Here is a 20,230-nt window from a genome sequence, read left to right on the forward strand (position 1 = left end):
TCCGGACTGATTATCGTTTCCAAGTTGGTTACGAACAACATAGATTTGTGCACACAAGATGCATAGGTCAAGCTTCTTTGAAAGGTGACACATCTCATGTTATTCTGAACTCCTCTGTCTTAAGGTTGACGGATGATTGATGTTATGTAACCTGAGATTGCCTAATTACAGCACGATTGCTATGACATAAAACCTAGATGTAATTCATTGATGGGACAGACACCATTCGACCCTGTATGCGAAAGATCATTAGGAAATAGTCAAATTATTGTCACAATCCGCGGAATAGACCATAACGTCATTTAAAGCTACAATTACAACACATTTTTGTCTTGTCTACAAGGTAGGCCTACCATTCTTAGATATTCAAACTCACAAACTTTTTAGGGAGCTTTCAATAATTGCAGGTGGGGGTAGACCGGAAGAATCGGGGGGGGGGGCACTTTTTGCAAAACTGTCCGAGGGGGAAGGTCATTATTTATAAACCTATGTTGAGGGAGGGTCACTTTTACCAGAAGCTAATTTTACGTCCAAACCTTCGATTGTCAGTGTGATATTTCGTCAATAGGAAATCACCGACGAAATACAGTGATTCTTTTAAATGCATACTTCACAAGCAAAGAAGATGCAGTGGTATCTTACATGAAACACCTTGAACAGTTAAACCTGATGAAAGACAAGACCAAAAAAAACCATATGTGACTGGTGATAAAGTGTGTATCAATTAGCAAACGTCTATAAATGCACAGATATTGTTAGTTTTATGTTTTATGTTGGTAAAAAAAACTGTTCACAGTTCTCTCATAGACCACCCTGTATAGTGAGATTCAACATTTCGGTGAAATTCCAAAATCAAATTTCTTGCACACACATCCACTTGTAACTACCCTAGTCTAATCAAGTACATTAATATCAATAAGCAAGAGTACATAAATACACAGATTTACCTAGTTTTGTATTGAAAACAAAATTATTCATAGTTTCCTAATAGACAACCATATATAATGAGATTCAACGTTTCGGTGAAATTGCAAAATCAAATTTCTTGTACACACATGCACGTTTTACTTCCCATTTCAAGCAAAATAAATTTATATATATTGTCAAGCACATATAAATGTACAGATATAGCTTGTTTTGCTGGGAAAATTGTCAATATTTTGCATGATAGACTCCCATAAACTTATGCACGTAAAATAGCAGAAATATTAGCATACACTTGTACTTCGTAGCACCCAGTCGCGTTAACATGTGTTTCCGTTAATCTACACTATTAAAGAAGATTTGTATAGGCTAAGATCTGTTTACAGGGAAGCTATCTTTTTCAAATATTCTGCGTTTCACTGTTCTGAAATGACTTTGAATAAAGGAATTATTTTCCAAACTCACTCTCTGTGTATACATAAATACGTAAGTAAATACAAATAGAAAAAAACAAACAAACAAATACATATAGGTACACATATATATACAAACATACCTAGTTACCCATTCACCCACGGGACCCACCAACCTTGCAGATATATAATTTTATGTAAAGATAATGAACTGAAACCTACTGCACTACAACTCTTATTGCGCATCTATTGAAAGACTGCGCATTACAACTTATGGGTATGGCTGTAAGGATTTATATCCCTCATTACTACTCCAAATCTATTTCTGAGACCTTTTGTCTCCAAGATTTATTTTTAATTTCATTAACACGATCGACCTTTTTATATCTTCTTCCTAAAAGAATAAGTCGTAGAGTTACTAATCTTAATTAATTTGAAGTATGTATGGCGGGGGATTGCTTTTAAATGGACACAAAAGTGGCCACTTTACATATAGGTAATTATTCAACGTAATGATGCATTTCATACATATGATGATAATGAAAAATGTTAAATGAATGAGAGAGAGAGAGAGAGAGAGAGAGAGAGAGAGAGAGAGAGAGAGAGAGAGAGAGAGAGAGAGAGAGAGAGAGAGAGAGAGAGAGAGAGAGAGGCAGCAGCAGACTTTCTCTACATAGCGTAGGCTGGCTAATCAGTAGGCGGCATTTTTAGCCGGCGTTTCCACTTCTATTTTTGACACCGACTACGACAACAACAAGTAACGGATGGCTTTTAGTGCAGTCACATATTGCTATAATCTTAATTGGCATGCTCTCCGGATGGCTCAAATAATGGTCCTCATTGGTCTTCCAATACCACTGGTTCGGTTTATTCTGGCTTAATCACACACATTTGCTGATTTTGCCCAAGATTGAGCATATCGCAAAAAGGTGGGCTTGTTTCCCATGCCTTTGAGACTGCGTGTGTGTATATCTACTTTTGATTGTGTGTTCGTGTTCATGTTACGTTCCCCTCGTAACTATAAAATTCACAAATGAAAATCTGTATGTCTACATCTGATTTGTGTGTAGAGGAGCGGCTGACACAATTAATGAATATGGATGACTTGCAATGTACTGTGACTTGCAATGTACTATGGACGAATTGGTTGTGACTGCAAATTGTATTGATGACTCTATATTCCTATCATGGGCAACGCTTGATGAGGTTTGCTTGCTGATTATTAAAACATTTGAATATTTAACAATAATTCAAACAAGGCAAATATATGTAAGCTTAGTTTTATGGAAATTCTGAGGTACGTTGGTCATACTTACGTTGAGTTTACTGTAATATGATGAGCGTAACATGCTGATCAGTTCACTGGCGAATGAATTCATGAAGGTAGACCAAACACTAATATGAAAAGTACCTATATTAATGGACTTCTAACGTACATTTGTCATACTAGGTATAATAATACCGAAAGTTTGACCTCACATACAGGCACGGCATACTTATTTACATATTTAATGAATTCCTGTAATTAGGCAATATATCGAAACCGAATGCACAGAATTTCTGTAGACTTCTGGGGTACATTCGTTACGCTCAGATTTAATTGTGCCAAAAAGTTAAATGAGCTGCACAGAAGATGATAGCTCATTTGCATATGTAACTACATATTTTTTATAAAACTTCCGAGGTCTATTGTGAGTAATTATTCTGAAAGTTTGAAGGGCGTGGCACACAAATCTTAGTGTATTTACAAGTTCAATGAATTTAAAATTATGCCGTCTATCAACAAGGTGTGCACTGTTGTTCAGTAGATTCGTGTTAACATATGCCGTTTATGGGTTGCATTTTAAGTCCTGCTTTGCGGACATGTACAGAGAAGATGTTACACCTTTGATATTAACATTTTTAAAATTTTCTATGCAGATTCATGATTTTAACAAAACGTTTAATTACTATTCCAAATTTTCATAACTGTACATGTGGTCACCTTTAATTGGATTTTTTGTGAAGAACAGCCGACGACGAACTTCCAGGTCAATAAAAAAATGAAAACGTTTCATCTAGTTTACAATCGTTCATTGACGTTGTGGTGCCAGAGAAAATCCAACGCACATACTGGAAAATCACTAAGCAAACACGATATTTTTATCAATCTCTGGTCGAGATCAGATTACTGACGGTAGAAATAGACCTCATCCTTGATGTTTGGAGACAACGATCACAATTCTTGTCCTCTCTACTAAAAGAGAATAAGTACTACCATAGCATACTGCTGATAACATTTTCACCTATTTATTGTAGAACTACTACTGAATTCTTTGGTACTGTCCCTGTAGAGTAATGTCACTTTTACTCCTGCCTGAATATAAATGGAGTACTTGCACCTCTCGCTTAATGGACTCAATCTTCGCTATAACATCGTGATACTCTGATTGTCGTGAGGTGTCTATTTATAAACAATTTATAGAAATGTGCTCCCATGATGTTGGTTTTTTTTTTGCTATGTGCCTCCGCTTGATCCCGATGGATACCGCTCAGTCTAGTCAAATATTTTTGTTTAAAAGGCATAACTTATCAGACTAGTATGGCAGATTCGTTTTCTGTAGATAAATTACTTTTTTATTCATAGACTATCAACAGCTTCTACTCAGGGTCGATTTGACGACAAGTTTTGATCTTAAGGTAGAACGCACCTCGGGGACAGAAATTCGGACTCTCAAATTTCTACAATTCTTTTCTGATGTACTACATGTTGGGGCTTATTTTCAATCTCTTGGAGAAAGAAAAACTTTCAACGCCTTACTTTTTCGAACATCCAAAATGTAATTTCAACCAAAGAGTTAACACAGGAATGCGGCCACTTTAAATATCGCAAATCGTTGGGTAATTTTATTTGCTAGTTCTAAACTATGTACGGTGAACCCCGATTTTTATTGTTGAGTTGGTATGAGAACGGTTGAAAGTTTCATTTAGGAAAGTTTGAGCAAAAGTTTAAGTTTTTCACTTTCGAGGCGCGTAGTACTTACATCAAAAGAGGTTTGGTGAAAACGTCTTGTGAACTCAGGGCTGTTGAAGACATAAACAAGATGCGTGTCAACCTGTATCTTTCTTTCGCCTTGACTAGGTTGACCCGACTACACACTTAAAGAGATTGGACGAGTCAAAGATATTTCTTACTGCTGTGTTAAAAATTGCCCCTAAAATGGTGGTATCAAAACCGTCGTATTTGCTCCATTAAGTTTAATAAGCGTATTAATGGTCGGCAACGGTTAAAAGGATTTCTTAACGGTTCCTGGGATAATATCTTCTTTATAGTGCTTTTGCTACGTTCCACATGAGATGTATTTAAAATTATCGGTCGAATGAAGTTATATATCAGGAATGTTGACGTTAATAAATGTTTGATATTTTAATATTTGATCTGTCCCATTTAACAGTAAGAATTAAATATTGGAACATTCCCCAACCGACTCTCAATTTGGTTATTTTAGATTTGTCGACTTACCAATTTCTTTTAATGCATTTCTAAATTAATGTCAAAGGAGAACCGCAACTAGACATTCGTATTTCAATAATTGAGATGGAAACTAGTGACACTGTATTTTGGAATTTGGTATTTCGACAGAATGCTTCAGCCTCTAATGACAAACAAGATACAGCGTGACGATGGAGTATAGGATAAAATGCTACGTAATAGTCATGAAGAATATGGAATAGCTCATTTAAAAGTTATTCGTCGAGATCAAATAAAAGTAGCAATTGTCATACTTTTTTCTGAATTCTCTGCATATTTAATAAGTATATGCATCCTGTAAAAGCCTATTTCTAACAAAGCTCTGTTTCCTGCTGAGTTGATCTCTATTTGACATTTTTGTACTCGCCGCGAGACGAGTTACTTTATTGACAAACTCTAATAAAGCGCAATGAAGCATCAGTATGCTTTAGAGTGTGTTCGAATTAATAACTATTATAGTGCTATTCCCGCTGAAATTAATTACTGAAGATGTCATCAGCCCTTGTTTAACTCGTGGTGCAATTAAGCAAAGAGATGTATATGAGTTCATCGAACTGTTTCTCAACTAGTAAACGCCTTTTCAAAAACGACCTTAAACGTTACGTTCTTGTGTATATTGAAAATGTTGCCCCTCAAAAAGGACTACACTTGAAAGTCCGAGTTTAGTTGCAATGAAACACTGGCAATTGCATGAGCTTGACAACTGCAACGATACTTTGAAAATTTCACATCTTTTGTAAGAGTTTCTGTTAGTAAACACTCGTAAATAGCTAATGTATGTTGCAGTGCCTACCATTGATTACAGCCCGAGAGTTCACTTGGTTTGCATAGGCCGCAAAATCTATTTTTAACAGTCGCCTGACCTAATTCTACATATCTTTGTTCTACTTAATGTCGTGTAACGTAAACCTACAAAGAAGATATATCTATGAAGTAATATTTAACATGTCTACAGACATGCAATACCTGAAGCGAGCTTTTCATGTTCACACATAAGCTGTTGTCTGTAGACGAAAAACGTCTTGATTTCGGTTTGAGTGCTCACTTTAAATGTTACATGTCTTTTTTGTTTATGACATAATTTTACGATCCACATGTAATTATCTCTTCAACTTTTCCAACTGTTACAGTCTACACTTTCTTTTTAATGAGTGCAAGACTTTGTGTGACATCTCACACTAAGAATAGCTTTGACAGTGAATAGCCTAATCATGTATGCAAAACGGTTCACTGTGATACCTTCCAACTGCAATATAAACACCTTCTGCGCAGTCTCTTTCGCAGTGCAATGTGTCAAATGAGCGCAGAGACCCGACAAAGTATGTATCTATCTATTGAACATCTCTTGATATTCTAGCGGTTTCGAACTTGTGGTAGGTCGCTTCGAAGACTTTACGCCAAAGGAAGAACCTCTGAAGGAACTGTAAGTAATTATTTGCATACATAAATTTAAATATCAGAACAATCCAGCCCATTCATTTCCCGAAGACTCTAGTTAGCTTAGTTTGTCTATCTTTTTTGAATCAGCTCTAAGTTGAATTCGTATCCATAGTGGCCTATTTAACGATACTCAGCAAAAGCCGAAATTTTGTCTTCGTATAATCGACACTTGTACCCTCATGATGTTAACACTCATGATCCATAATCACTACATATTAGCAGAGAGGGGGAACCAAATAAATTGTGATTTGAAGCTGAAACACTCTTACAGAAAAGATGTGCTCCAGCCACATTTTCTGTCATTTCTCATCATCCCAAACAAAGCCCGAAGTTTATTGGCTGGAATGATCTCTCTCTAGAATTCAACGTTACCCAATAGAATGGAAATGTAGCTTAGCTGCTTGTTGGCTCTCAAAACCCATACAGATCTGGTTTGAGAATCCGAATGCGCCGCGTTTGGTAATTTCAGAGATATTCACAATCTATGTCATGTATTGCTATATAAAGATGAGAATAAATGTACATGTTTACAATTTACGTGAAATCAGCTGTCTCCACGTTAATACGTGGCGCCGGATCTGTGTACGTCGAAAACGTACGCACAAGTCTATGACGTCATCGCAGAAACTCGTGACGTTATGCGTTCATCTTCCCTTGAAACGTGCAGCCAAACCTATCTATTGTCGAATTCAGCTTGAACGTCTATCCATACAATATTGCTATCAATGTTATAAAGAGCTTAAGTGCCAGGTATCTGTTACCTTATGAGACATAGAATGCCATGAACCTTGCAGCACGGCTAGATCTTTCAAAACACTAATATCTTTTCAATTATGATCGTAGATGTTAACGTTGACATAGGCCTGTCAAATGGATATTTGCAACTTCAAACCATAAATATTTCGGCAAGATGAGCAAATCTCATGAATCGTATCAAAGCAAGATTGTTATTCAGAGTAGAAATTTGTTAACTCTGTAGAAAGTCAACATCAAAATTTAAAAATAACACATGACATTATTGATAAAGACATAATACAGCGATATATTCTCCAGTGGCCATCCTTTGGAAGATTTAGCACTACTATGATACACAACTCATTAGGTTATGTACATAAAGGAGCCAAGGAGCGTCTCTCGGGCTCAAGTTAGATTGATTTCGAAATCTCGACACGCAACTTATGTACCATAGATCATGGCGGATTTTTCAACTTCTACATTATTTAAGGCGTTAGGTATATCAAGCTCGAAGAGAGCATTTTCACCTAAGCACAAACTGTCAACGAAACAGCCTATCGTCTTTTTATGTATGCGTCCCCAAACTCGACGGTCGGAGAATGATTCTCCAATTCACAGCGAGCATGTTTCATACTTTCCCCCATTTTCCTAGTATTCGTGATATCAGCCACTTAAACATATTTCTTCCCAACGTATCAAGCCTCTTTAAAGTACTTCGAAATTCCCATCTGATACCATGGGAAACAGATGCGACAACATACAGTAGCCTATCCAGATCCAGATTGCACATAAAAGACGGAAATTAAACCCGTTTCCAAAATGAATCATGATAGTTACTTTTCCCTAAAACTCGATGCTACTACTGGCTTATTTGCGCCCAATTGATTATTTCCATAGCGGATTCCGATTCAAACTTAAACAATGTCGAGATTAAAAGCATTAACCTCACAAGAAAAATACTAATTGAACCTTCTCTGATGATTGCACGCTAATCTCACGGCGAAACAGGTTTATTCCATTCAACGTCGCAGTGTTTTCCAATATTCTATAATGCGGAAGATCGGATTTGTTTCTACAACCGCTAACACAGATAATATCAATACGGCTAAGCTAAAATCAAAGGAAAGTATTGCTCATCGAGAGGTTGAAGTATTATCGATGACTGGTATGCACAAGTATTCACGAACGTCCGGAAACATCTGTACGTTGTTAAACATGCACAAAGCAGTTACCTAGATTCATCATGTACGCAATGTAAAACAAGAGTCGGATACTGTCTCCTCAAAACGTCAAAGTACGAACTCCAAACATAAAAAACTGCAATTTTGACGTGAACATAAACCCTCGAGATTCGAAACCAACATGGACTAAATGTACATAGAACACGGATTCACTAATTTTCTGTAGTGTCAGCTGGCCTCCAACTATCAGCATCAACTCTATACCAACTCTTTTTCCATTTAAAATCTTTATGAGTGGGCAGTAGGGTGAATGAGTAAGTATTTCTCTCATGTCTGCGTTTCCTAGAATATTCCCCATGTAGAACGGCGATATTATCACAACGCCGGACACACATCTTCGATGTGGTTATTATTCAAAATATGTGCACTGAATTCCATTGCTTTATATGACATGTGTTGCCTCGATGGCAGCTGTTCGTGTGTTACAATTGTCAATTAAGTTCTGTCAGTGTGCTCCGAATAATTCCTTCATTAAAAAACCTAATTTTAGCATAATTTTCACCAGAATCCTCGCATGTTCTAAGACGAAAAATGTAAGATTATATTTTTCTATGAAATTATGGTTGCTACAGAAGGTATCCGAACTGTTTACGTTAAGTACCTCCAAAGCTCATCAAGTAATTTCCCTTTGTTTGCGATTTGTGTTTATCTTTCCGTCAGTATAAATGGTAGTTGTTTTCAAAAGTTATGAGTGATAGTGCTCATTTATGCTTTTGTAATACTTGATTTGAAAAATAATGATATCTATAATCCAATAACACTTGGTCAAAATTAATAATACTCAGTCAATTTTTATATAAACATACACACAAAACAGCACAGAAAAGACAGCAAAAGCACTTGTACACACAAAAAAGTCAAATTCGAATTTGAATAATACGTTTCGAATAACCAAGCTGATAATCTCGATTGCTTTCCCAGTGGTGTGCTTATTGCATAAACCCTCAAAGCCTGTATTGGTGTTTGCATTATCCACTGCACAATAGATACATTAAAGCAAGATGAGGTTGACACGGTGTCCATATTTTTCACAGTAAGGCCATTTAAAGAAAATTCTTTGTTTGTAATCCTTGGATTTTTGAAAAACCTACCAGCCAGCCAGCAAAAATAAAAACAAAAAACCCCCAAAACCCAAAAACCCACAAAACCCCAAACAAACACAGAAAAAAAACAGTACAAAAATCAATCCATAAACTTAACCTTTCCAATCGGTTGATTAGTCACAAGTATAAATACTCAACAATTACATTTACAATGCAGTGTTTATTGTGCTCTTCATTAAGCACGTTGAAAACAATGCTTGGAAACACACCTTATATAAATAAAACAGCCATAGTTATTGTAGGGTAACTGTGAGTCTGAACAAAATTCCATAGCAAACAATTACAATAAACATCATACCAGTACATAATGTACCACATGTACAGTATGAGAGTAATCAAATGGTTGTGTTACGGAGATAGTTAATCTCTGACGAAGGTTCATGTTCTAATTGGTCATAGGCACCAGCAAAATTATTAATTAAAATTACAAGATCTCAACTATGATAAGAATACGTTTAAATCATATTTAGAATAAAAAAAGGTAGTCCAGTTCAACACTTAATGAAGGAGCATGAGAACTTCCCATGATGGGTTTGCAACACATTTGGATATTATTTGAGACATGAAAATTTGAGATCTAGACGTGTACTGACGTTTACGATTTGGTGTATTATTTTATCTTTAATTCATGTCTATTGCATGATCAAAGCAGAGGAAAGCCTTAAAGATCACGTTTAAAATCATATTCTAAAATAATACGAGAAAGGGAATACAAAGGGCAAGAGAGAAAATTAGGCAGAATGACCAAAGACTAGTCCAAGGCATTTGGACAATTGGAGAAGCGCATCTTGGACGATGGCACCTGCCAATCTTGTCTACCGAGAAATACAATCTATGTAGTACCAACGAACTCTGAACATCTCGTATAGTCAATAGTTTGAAGATCGGTACCTCTCAGCACGTCAAGACGAGCCAACAGGTAAAAGCAGGCGAAATAGATAACGAGATGAACAACGTGAGAAAAAAAGGAACAGTAATAGTTGTTTTGACAACTTGTACATCTATGAATTTCAAAATGTTTAGGTAGAACGTAACAAAACGTGTTCTTTCAAAACCTGAAAAGTTCAAATATTAAACTGCAAAAAAGTTACTGATTATAACAAAGTATGTAGTTGTCACTCAAAAAAGAAATGCCAAACATCTTGGTATAAGATGAAACTAATAATGTCTCTTTCATATATTTACATTTGTTGTAGTAAGAAGTGTGGGTAGCTGAACAAATCATAATAGCCCTGAGTACAAATCCTCCTTGTCCCAAGTGTCAAATAATACTATTCCTGCTCACAGTTCCTGTTGAGTTAAATGATCTATAAGCTGTAACTTTTGGTTATTTATACTGAATTCTGTGAATTCTGTGTATCAACTAGTTTTTTATCCTACTTCAAATAGCGCTGATCGCGATTTCAGGTGTGCTACTAAATATAGCTGCACGCGCGACATCGGATATCGCGCCGCTTCCTGAAATTCGGACAAATTTTTTTGTTACGTGCGCAGTCAAGCCATAAAGTCATATGAATTAGCGTGACTTTTAGTAGCCATTGTAACAATAGCAGATTTAGTGTGACTTTTAGTAGCCATTGTAACACTAGCAGATTTTATTTTCATCGTTCTTGCGGAAATGCGGAAAAAAATGTTATTTTTGCATATGAATGAAAGAAAAATGACGTTCAGCGATCAGTGCCGTTGCTTGTCAAGACAAACTACGCATGTGTAATGCCGAATGGCCATTACTATTTTTGATAACTGAATTCTAATCCGGACTTATAAAATGCCCCAATCGTTTGGTAGCAGAAACACTGTTCAAAGTAAGAGCAACTTCAACCACATGAGAACTATCTGGGGCATTCAGCAACGAACATTTCAAGTACCTGCTTGCCCGGTGGAGACCCAATATGGTGATCAATCGCGGATCGCGGAAAAGCTGATGGAAATTCAGTTCCGTTTCACATTCGTAGCCAAACCAGTGGAGAATTGGTTTCGGTCCATCTTTTATGGAGACCAAAACAATTTCACAACCTTCCGCCGACATCCCCTTTGAGGAAGAAATCAGCTTGTCTTGAAACGGTCGATCGATCATACGATACATCACAGTCCACTATAATAGTAGTTGTTCACATGTACACTTTACGTACAGAAGCTATGTACCCTTTTACGATAGGTAGTCTGATTTGTAATGAAACTATCATACGACGGTTTGGTCAATACTAAATGCTATTTTACCTTTAAAATTAGGGCACTGCGACTAAAAGAAAATCGAATACTCTTGCATGTATACAGCTGAGGAATAAAGAGCTGCATGTACATTTTAATTTGGTAGTAATCAGCAATTATCCAGGGTGCCTTTTTTCGAAGGTACCATAACCATATACAATACGATAATTTTCTCATCTTAACATGGACCCAATGTTATTTAGTCTCGCTAAGACTCTACGTCGTTCGAAAAGAAACAATTATTGTTAATGATGAACTTAAAAAATTTAGAATCATGGGAAATATTCTGAATAATTGCATATGTTGATAAGTAATGTATACTTGGACTTTGTTAAGAGAAAATAACACTTGCAATAAACAGCTTAGTACCGTTTTTTCTGAACATGATCACATACATGACTCGAGTAATATAGAGTTAAATAAGATGCACTATAAATAGAAGGGGTGAAGTTAAGCACATTCTCTTACTGTGCACATGCAATCAACCAGAACTGGTTGCAATCGTATGAATTTCGAAATTTCATGTAATACTGATTCATCGTGGTACTATTTAAAGCCTATTTTATCGAACAATAACGCATCTATCATATTAAGCTTAAGGCTCAAATGATCATGAAACGCTGATGCATCACTATTCATACGAATTTGAATAATGACAGTGAATACTGCAAGATTCTTCAATTCAGTTGATATTGACATGTCTCTTCAATGGCATGCATACCACGGATGAAATGCTTATTAAATTTCCGTCAAATAAATGCTGGGTGATCATGCATCCCCTTCCGAAGCTCCACGATCTTCTAGCTGTACTAAATCGCGGAAAAGTGTGAAGCAGTAAGTATAATCTAGTCAGTGAGTAACAGGTATGATTTGAAAAGCTTATTGGACGTAAAGTAAATCTATAAAATATAATCCACCTTACAATTAATATGGTGCAAAAATATTTTAAAACTTTACCAAACCACTTCTGTTCATTCCATACTAAAAACCAGAATCTGTGTCGTTTTAGAACTACTTTCAGCTGGATTCATCGTAAAACTTCCTCTACCGACATTGCTAATGGAATGTACTGTGATCGTTTAAAGGCTGTATACGATTTTGGTCGAAAACATTTATACAATGGACATTCATCGAAAAGACGATTGCTATAATTTCTTAGTTGCCTGATAAAATGCCATATTTATAAAATCTTGAACGCATTTTGCACTGAATATCCAATGTTATTTTCCAATTCTACGGTATGAAATCATAATTCTCACTCATGACTTGATAATTTGTCCATATCTGGCGTATAGCATTTAGTGTTCGTCAGTTTGTTGACACCCTCTGTTACTAACGTAGATTAAGTATAGAATAACATATTCACGTCGAGCACGAATGAACATGACATGGAATACCTTGTGTTTTAGGTGACAATCGCGTATGCTGCGTTTTTTACGTGCAAAACACGTCCATAACATTTTATCACCAAAGTTTCGGATAGCTGAGTTCACAATTGATCTGGAATCATTCTAACCTTGCATGTTGCAAATCTCACAAACCTGCCATTTCCTTTGAATGGGGGAATTATTGTAAGTATTTGCACTCACACAATTTCGATGCCAAGACGCGGTAGTTCGCTCAGGGATACTACTCCCTGAGAGAGTACGGTGACCGGTCGTTGTAGTGAAAGTATACTCATGTGGAAATGTCCTGCTCTCCCTCGAGGCGTTGGTCGAGACATTCAAACTCCTCAAGTGTTCTTTGATTAACTTGGACTTTTTATCATGCGAGAAGATGCCATCAGTATCGTGATTTACATATATATCCGATATCGCATCCTACTATGATACATCTGAAGTGAGTATACAAGATTGATTTTAAAATCTGGGCGCCCAAATTCTACTGGCCTTTTCATTTTTTGAAAATTACCTCGCGGCTCATGGATAAAATGTGAAGTCTTTGAACATAAATTGCTTTGTATTATTCACGTGACCGTATACATCTTGTCACGTGTAATAGAATCTGACTGAACCTAGCCTTTTACGTAAGGAGTCAATCGGTATGCTTTGCTAAAGCGTTGAACATGCTGCTTGGACTAAATGAATTAATCCTGCCAAGATATTCAAATTCTGGGCTGTGTGTAATACGGTGGTTTCAAACGGGTTCGAACTCACAACGTACGGTACCCTGTCACCTACAAAAGAAGTCACAGACAAAACCTATCGGCCAAATCCCCAATCTCAATAAAGATTGGTTCAATAACCGAGCTAAGCTGTTACAATTTTTCCTGACTGCGACCTCTCCACACGCTGTAGAGTTCGTGAAGCACTCACGCTCGTACGCTCGCTATCATACCTCGCACACAAACTTTACCGAAGCGAAGCAATGAATACATCGCTTAAACTGGACAAAAGACGGCCTCGGGGATAATTCTGTCCACCAGCAGAGCTATCAACCAAGGGTAGAAAGTACAGTGGTTTCAATTTGGTTCGAACTCACAACGAATGATCTACTGTAACTGGTGGCCTGTTGTATCTTTCAATACAAACAACAGTGACCAATCAATAAGCAAACTTTCATCATGTTGTTCACGCATATTGGTTTATTTTCCGAAGGTAAAAAGCTTGTTCAGCTTTAAGCCTTTGGAACGTTATTTATTTGAGTGATTGCAGGTTCTTTCTAATGGCTCGCATTGAATAAAGTGACACTGGGAAGATGTAAACGCCTTTTCGAGCCGCTCTTCATTCAAGACGCAACTTTTCAATTTTCTTCTTACCAGTCATTCCAATGGCTTGGTAATCTTTTCATCGACTGGCGGATGCGAGCTGGCGAAGGTAGTTTGCGTCTAGCCACTGTCTGTTCAGGCGTGGAATTACTTTGTAAGCGACTCTTTGCAAGACAAAAGCAAGCTCGCTTCAGAATAAACAACAAGCTCGCAGGAGCAGAACATGAAGTCAAGATTAGAAACAACAGTTTCATCTTCGTCGTCCTTGTTCGAGATTTGTGATCGTATCTTTTTGAGTAAAACGTTTAGGGTTGGAATGAAAATTTATTCCAACCAAATGTAGAGTTGTCTCTTTTGCCTTCTTTTCAAACGTAAAATATCAACTATATAATAATTAATAGGAAGATACTATTTATTCCATGTTCGATTTAAAATGAGCAGGTACTTCTTATAGTGTGGTTTTGATGAAAATATTGATGCTACAAAGAAACGAAAATAGGAGAAATATTGATACAAATTGAGGGTCTTTCAGTCTTTTTAAATGTAAAATCCTTTTTGATATTTTCTTAGCATGTTTGTTTTTTTCTTTGTATGACCTTGTTGGTATATTTTAGTGTCAAAATTTGCAAATAATTTTGCTTCTAAAATCCGTTATAAATCCAACTGAGAGAAACTTAGTCATTATATTGTTATTTAAAATTCTCCTTGTCGCGGTTGTAAAGTGGGACTTGTAGTTATTTATGTCATTGATAATGCCTTAAAATGTTTCTTATTCTTAAATACTTTGTTAATGTTCACTTATCTAATGCATTTTACGTTTATGATAGAAAAAAACTTTGGTCAAAAGGTTACCAGTCCAAGCTTTTGAAAACATTTCCCATTTTATTTATTCTATAACGGAGCTTTAATTACGAGGGCTGGGCCGGAGGAAATTAGAATGTTTCATCATGTTATATTTTAACCTCCCGAAATTCACCTATCTAAAATATGACCCTCCCCTTTTCCGCTTTGTAAAACATTAACCTCAACCTGTTGTAAATTTGAGAGCTGGAAATGCGTGTATCACCTTACAAAAAATAGACTGTCATATTTACCCCATGTTCTCACACCTTCTTTTGTACACCTGTCATTCGCTTATCCTTTACAATTAGACCTGATTTTTTTACAACATAGTAGAGGCCAATATACCACTCTTATAAATATGGAGCACATGCTACCTAATTATAAATGTAAATGTATGTCTCTTGGACTCTCATATGTTGTAAATGAATAGACTCGGATGAAACTCCATAATCACATTTGTTGTACCTATATGCACTTCTTATCGACCTACTCGAGTCAAATTTATTAATAGAAATTGTCAATCAGACTTAAATGCACAGATAAAGCTAATTTAGTATCGGGGATTCTGTTAATAGTTTAATTATATCATAGATTTTCAAAATACTACATAGATGTTATCAGTTTTTCATGATGCAAAGATGATGGACATATCCACCACCTGCAATAACATTGCATGAAGTCAATCCGTAACACAGGAAATAGTCATATTTCAAGATAGATGGGAATATTGATATAACAAGCGACCTAGCGGCCGATATAGCTCCGCTGTGTTTTATAGAGAATAACTATTTTTGACACGTGTTGATGAAGGAGGTGGAAATTTTTGATAGCTTAATGCAGTGCCCAGAAAAAAGTGGCAAAAATAGCTGCAAAAATACACAATTGAAGATTTCAAATACAATTGAAGATTTCATCATACTTTGAATATATCACAGTGGATCATCCTAAGAACATGTCAACCACAGCTATCTGGTAAGTAGTTTTTGACAACAAAATTTTCTGACCAAAAATGGCATCAATTGCCCCCAAAAATAAAACATGCAGATTTCATCATAATTTCAAAAGATCAAATTTAGTTCATCTATAGAAACCTGTATACCAAATTTCAAAGCTGTTAGACCAGTACTTTTTGAGAAACACATTTTTTGACCAAAAATGGAAAAAATTGCCCCAAAAATTCAAAATTCCAGATTTCATCATAATTTCAATAAATATCATTAAGGTGATCTGTAGCAACCTGTATACCAAATTGCAAAGCTATCAGATGAGTAGTTTTGGAAATACACATTTTTTGACCAAAAATGGCTAAAATTGCCCCCAAAAAACAAAACTACAGATTTCATGAGAAATTAAATATATATTACTTAGCTCATCTGTAAAAAGCAGTATACCAAATTTCAAAGCTATCAGACCAGTACTTTTTGAGAAACACAATTTTTGACCAAAAATGGCAAAAATTGCCCCAAAAATTCAAAATTGCAGATTTCATCATAATTTCAATAAATATTATTAAGGTGATCTGTAGGAACCTGTATATTAATTTGCAAAGCTATCAGATGAGTAGTTTTGGAAATACACATTTTTTGACCAAAAATGGCAAAAATTGCCTCAAAAATACACAATTACAGATTTCATCAGAAATTCAATATATATTACTTAGTACATCTATAAAAACCTGTATACTGAATTTCAAAACTATCAGACCAGTACTTTTTGAGAAATACATATTTTGACCAAAAATGGCAAAAATTGCCTTAAAAATGCAAATTTGCATATTTCTGCACAATTTGAACAAATCTGAAATAGATCATCCCTAGGGACATATGTACCAAATATCAAAGCTATCTGATAGGTAGTTTTGAAGAAGAAGATTTTTAAAGATATTTTTATCAAAAATAACCAAAATTGCCTTTAAAATACAAATATGAAAATTTCACCACGATTTGAACAAATCTGACTGAAGTCACCCTAAGTAAACTGCATATCAAATTTCAAAGCAATCGGACAAGCGGTTTCACAGAAGAAGACTTTTTCACCAAAAACACCAAAAAATGCCCCAAACAAATATGCAAATTTCACCACGATTTAAACTTAATGAGGTCACCCCAAGTGAACTGCATATAAAATTTCAAAGCCATTGGACTTGCGGTTTCAGAGGAGAAGGCAATTGTTGACGGACAACGGAATACGACTACGGACGACGGACGACGACGGAAAATCAACCTATTGATAAGCTCAGCGTCGCTGACAGAGGAGCTAAAAATCTAACTGCATGGCAAAACCCCTAATGGAAGTTATATCATTGCGAAATTGTTAAGTTTCTTATCAGTGATGTGACGCTATTAATGAGTCATGCCCGGCTGTGAAGAGTCAGGGTAAACTACATAATATAGTTACACAAACTGAGAGAACTGTGTTAACCGTTCCGGAGTGGTACAGTATGTAACACCAGTCAATGTTGCACAGAATGGGGTGGGCTAGGGAAGGGTGGGTTGAGGGTTTATTCTATACATTTCACTGTGGAAAAACTGAATCCGACTACATGATAGGGAATACTGGAAAATAACATTGAATGGTTTGAAAACAGAAGAAACCTGGGAAAATCACACAGAAACGGATATTTTTTACTAGTGTATAGATGGATAGATAGATAGAAAGATAGATAGATAGATAGATAGATAGATAGATAGATAGATAGATAGATAGATGGATAGATGGATAGATAGATAGATAGATAGATAGATAGATAGATGGATGGATGGATAGATAGATAGCTAGATAGATAGATAGACAGATAGATAGATAGATAGACAGATAGATAGACAGATAGATAGATAGATAGATAGATAGATAGATAGATAGATAGATAGATAGATAGATAGATAGACAGACAGACAGACAGACAGACAGACAGACAGACAGATAGATAGATAGATAGATAGATAGATAGATAGATAAATAGATAGATAGATAGATAGATAGATAGATAGATAGATAGACATAGAGATAGATTGATAGTAAGAAAGATAAATGTATATATATATATTTATCTATCTATCTACTATAAGGATGATAAAAATGCCATAATAGTGTTGTCCGTGCCATTGGCTGTGATCACATTTATGTATTAAATCTATGGGGTGTAATGTATGTACTGTGGAACAGCTTTTATCATTCTAACTGAATTATTGTGAAAAGCTTTAAAATGTATGAACGACAGGCTAAGTTTGCAAAACGTTACCCTCCCTCAAGCACAGGTTTGTAAATATGACCCGCGTGACTCTCTGATAAATATGACAGAGCATTTAGTGCAGTATTAAAATCAACAACAACGCGAGCTGAGATGACATGTTGAACATAAGGCAGTCGACGTTGTTTTTCCGAACACAACATAACTATAGTCCTCATTTATCTCGTAAGTTACAACTTATGGAGCTGTGATCATTGTTTACTGCTACTGCAATACCTGATACATAGCAGAGAAGTAAACTGTGCGTTTTGACCTGGTATCTCTTTAATTATAGCGCAATATCACCATGCTATACGATGGTACATGTTTGTGCAGGCATATTTGTTCCGCCAACATTTTGGATAAGGTATCGTGAAATCTTGATGTGTTAAATGCATTTGTCATTCGCAAAATGTCTGTCTTGAGGATTTGGTCAAATCAAAACTAGAGAAAAGCGACATTGCTTCAGTATCACTGTTTGATGACGCGTTAAATTAAGCTACCTAGCTTGCCGCAGATGTTTGCTAACAACCGACATTCATTACGAACAAGTAAGGTTTGTTCTGATCAATCAATGCAGCCCATTGTTTGTACAAGACACGTGTTACAGATTAACATTGGAAATAATAAAGCAGCTAGCGTTATAATTTGTTTATTGGAAACCTCAATTTGTGTTCCACGAATCTGCATTTTTTCCTAAAGTGATACTACTTTTAAGTGAGTTGTCATCACACGAATAAAGTCAAATCATGTTTACAGTAAATCATGTATAATTCAAACTAACATCAAATTCGGGCATTGCAGTTATAACGCTGTCTCCCTTTATATTTTAGTTGGTATTATACGACTTATGGCTATCATTTTTAATTTGGTGGGTAGCAGTATCCCTGGGTAATGATATATTTCAAACCACTTTTGCATTTATCCATCATATTCGCACGCTTTGATTACGCTTTGATTAAAGCAAGGGTTTCCCTGATATAAACTAAGTTCACACAACAGGTTTTGCGCTATGTCTGCCCTAGGCCGAGAGGATGCTGTAACAGTTGGCCTACAGCGAGGTCTATAATTGACAGAGAGGCGGGTCATTCAAATAAAGTGTACACGCGTACCAAACCTCTTCTTATTTTACTGTTATAATTACAGTCTTGTGCAAGACCAATAAGATGCCCTTGGTTTAAGTGTGAAGCTAGCAGGGGTGAACGTTGCACAGCGCTGTACAAAAGGATAGAGTAAGGACGGAGAAGAGTCCACTCTTTGAAATGTCTTCTCGTCACGAGTGAAATAAAGCATGTAATCATTTTGTACATATGTAGAAGTTATACCCCTGTGATCAAAAATATTGATCAACATGTCCTACTGCGCTGCCGCTACTACTGCTGCTGCTGATGATTATCACTATCACCAACAGATGTTATTTAAGCAATAAAGCATACCCTGCGACGGTATACCTCGAGATTTTGACAAGTTCACGACATATATGCACGAGCGATAGCGAGTATCGTCAACTGGTCAAAATTGAGTTGTATATCGTCCCTAGGGTGATTTATTGCTATTATATGATATCAGTATATTGAAGTTTTGGCAGGGAACATCAAAAATAGAATAATCTATAATAATACCCATAATATCATACCAGTATATTGACGGCGCAAATGCAGCCGTCTGATTGGTCGAGACGTGAAGAGAACCATGGTATATTCGCAATAAACCACGGTTGGCATACGCGCGAGCTTTTGGCAAGAGCAAAACCCTTTTCTGACGTTCCATGCCATAATTTCAATATACTGTTATGATATAATAGCAATAAATCACCCGGTATACAACGGGACGGTATACAAACTCTATTTTGACCAGTGACGATACTCGCTAT

At 36.1% G+C, this 20,230-nt stretch overlaps 1 protein-coding gene across 2 annotated transcripts in view; it reads left to right on the forward strand.

Moving 5' to 3' along the window:
• The window catches only part of LOC139151159 (glutamate receptor ionotropic, NMDA 2A-like), a 90,314-nt gene that overhangs the window by 9,900 nt on the left and 60,184 nt on the right, over positions 1-20,230 (forward strand). Inside the window, exon 2 of one of the 2 annotated variants that reach the window (XM_070723749.1) lies at positions 6,206-6,271. The exons of the other annotated variant lie outside the window; for it this stretch is intronic. The gene's annotated coding sequence lies outside the window, so the exon portion shown is untranslated. The remainder of the gene's footprint in view (positions 1-6,205; positions 6,272-20,230) is intronic. 2 annotated transcript variants of the gene reach the window in all.

The sequence above is a fragment of the Ptychodera flava genome, chromosome 15 (assembly GCF_041260155.1).
Source record: "Ptychodera flava strain L36383 chromosome 15, AS_Pfla_20210202, whole genome shotgun sequence".
Lineage (NCBI taxonomy): Eukaryota > Metazoa > Hemichordata > Enteropneusta > Ptychoderidae > Ptychodera > Ptychodera flava.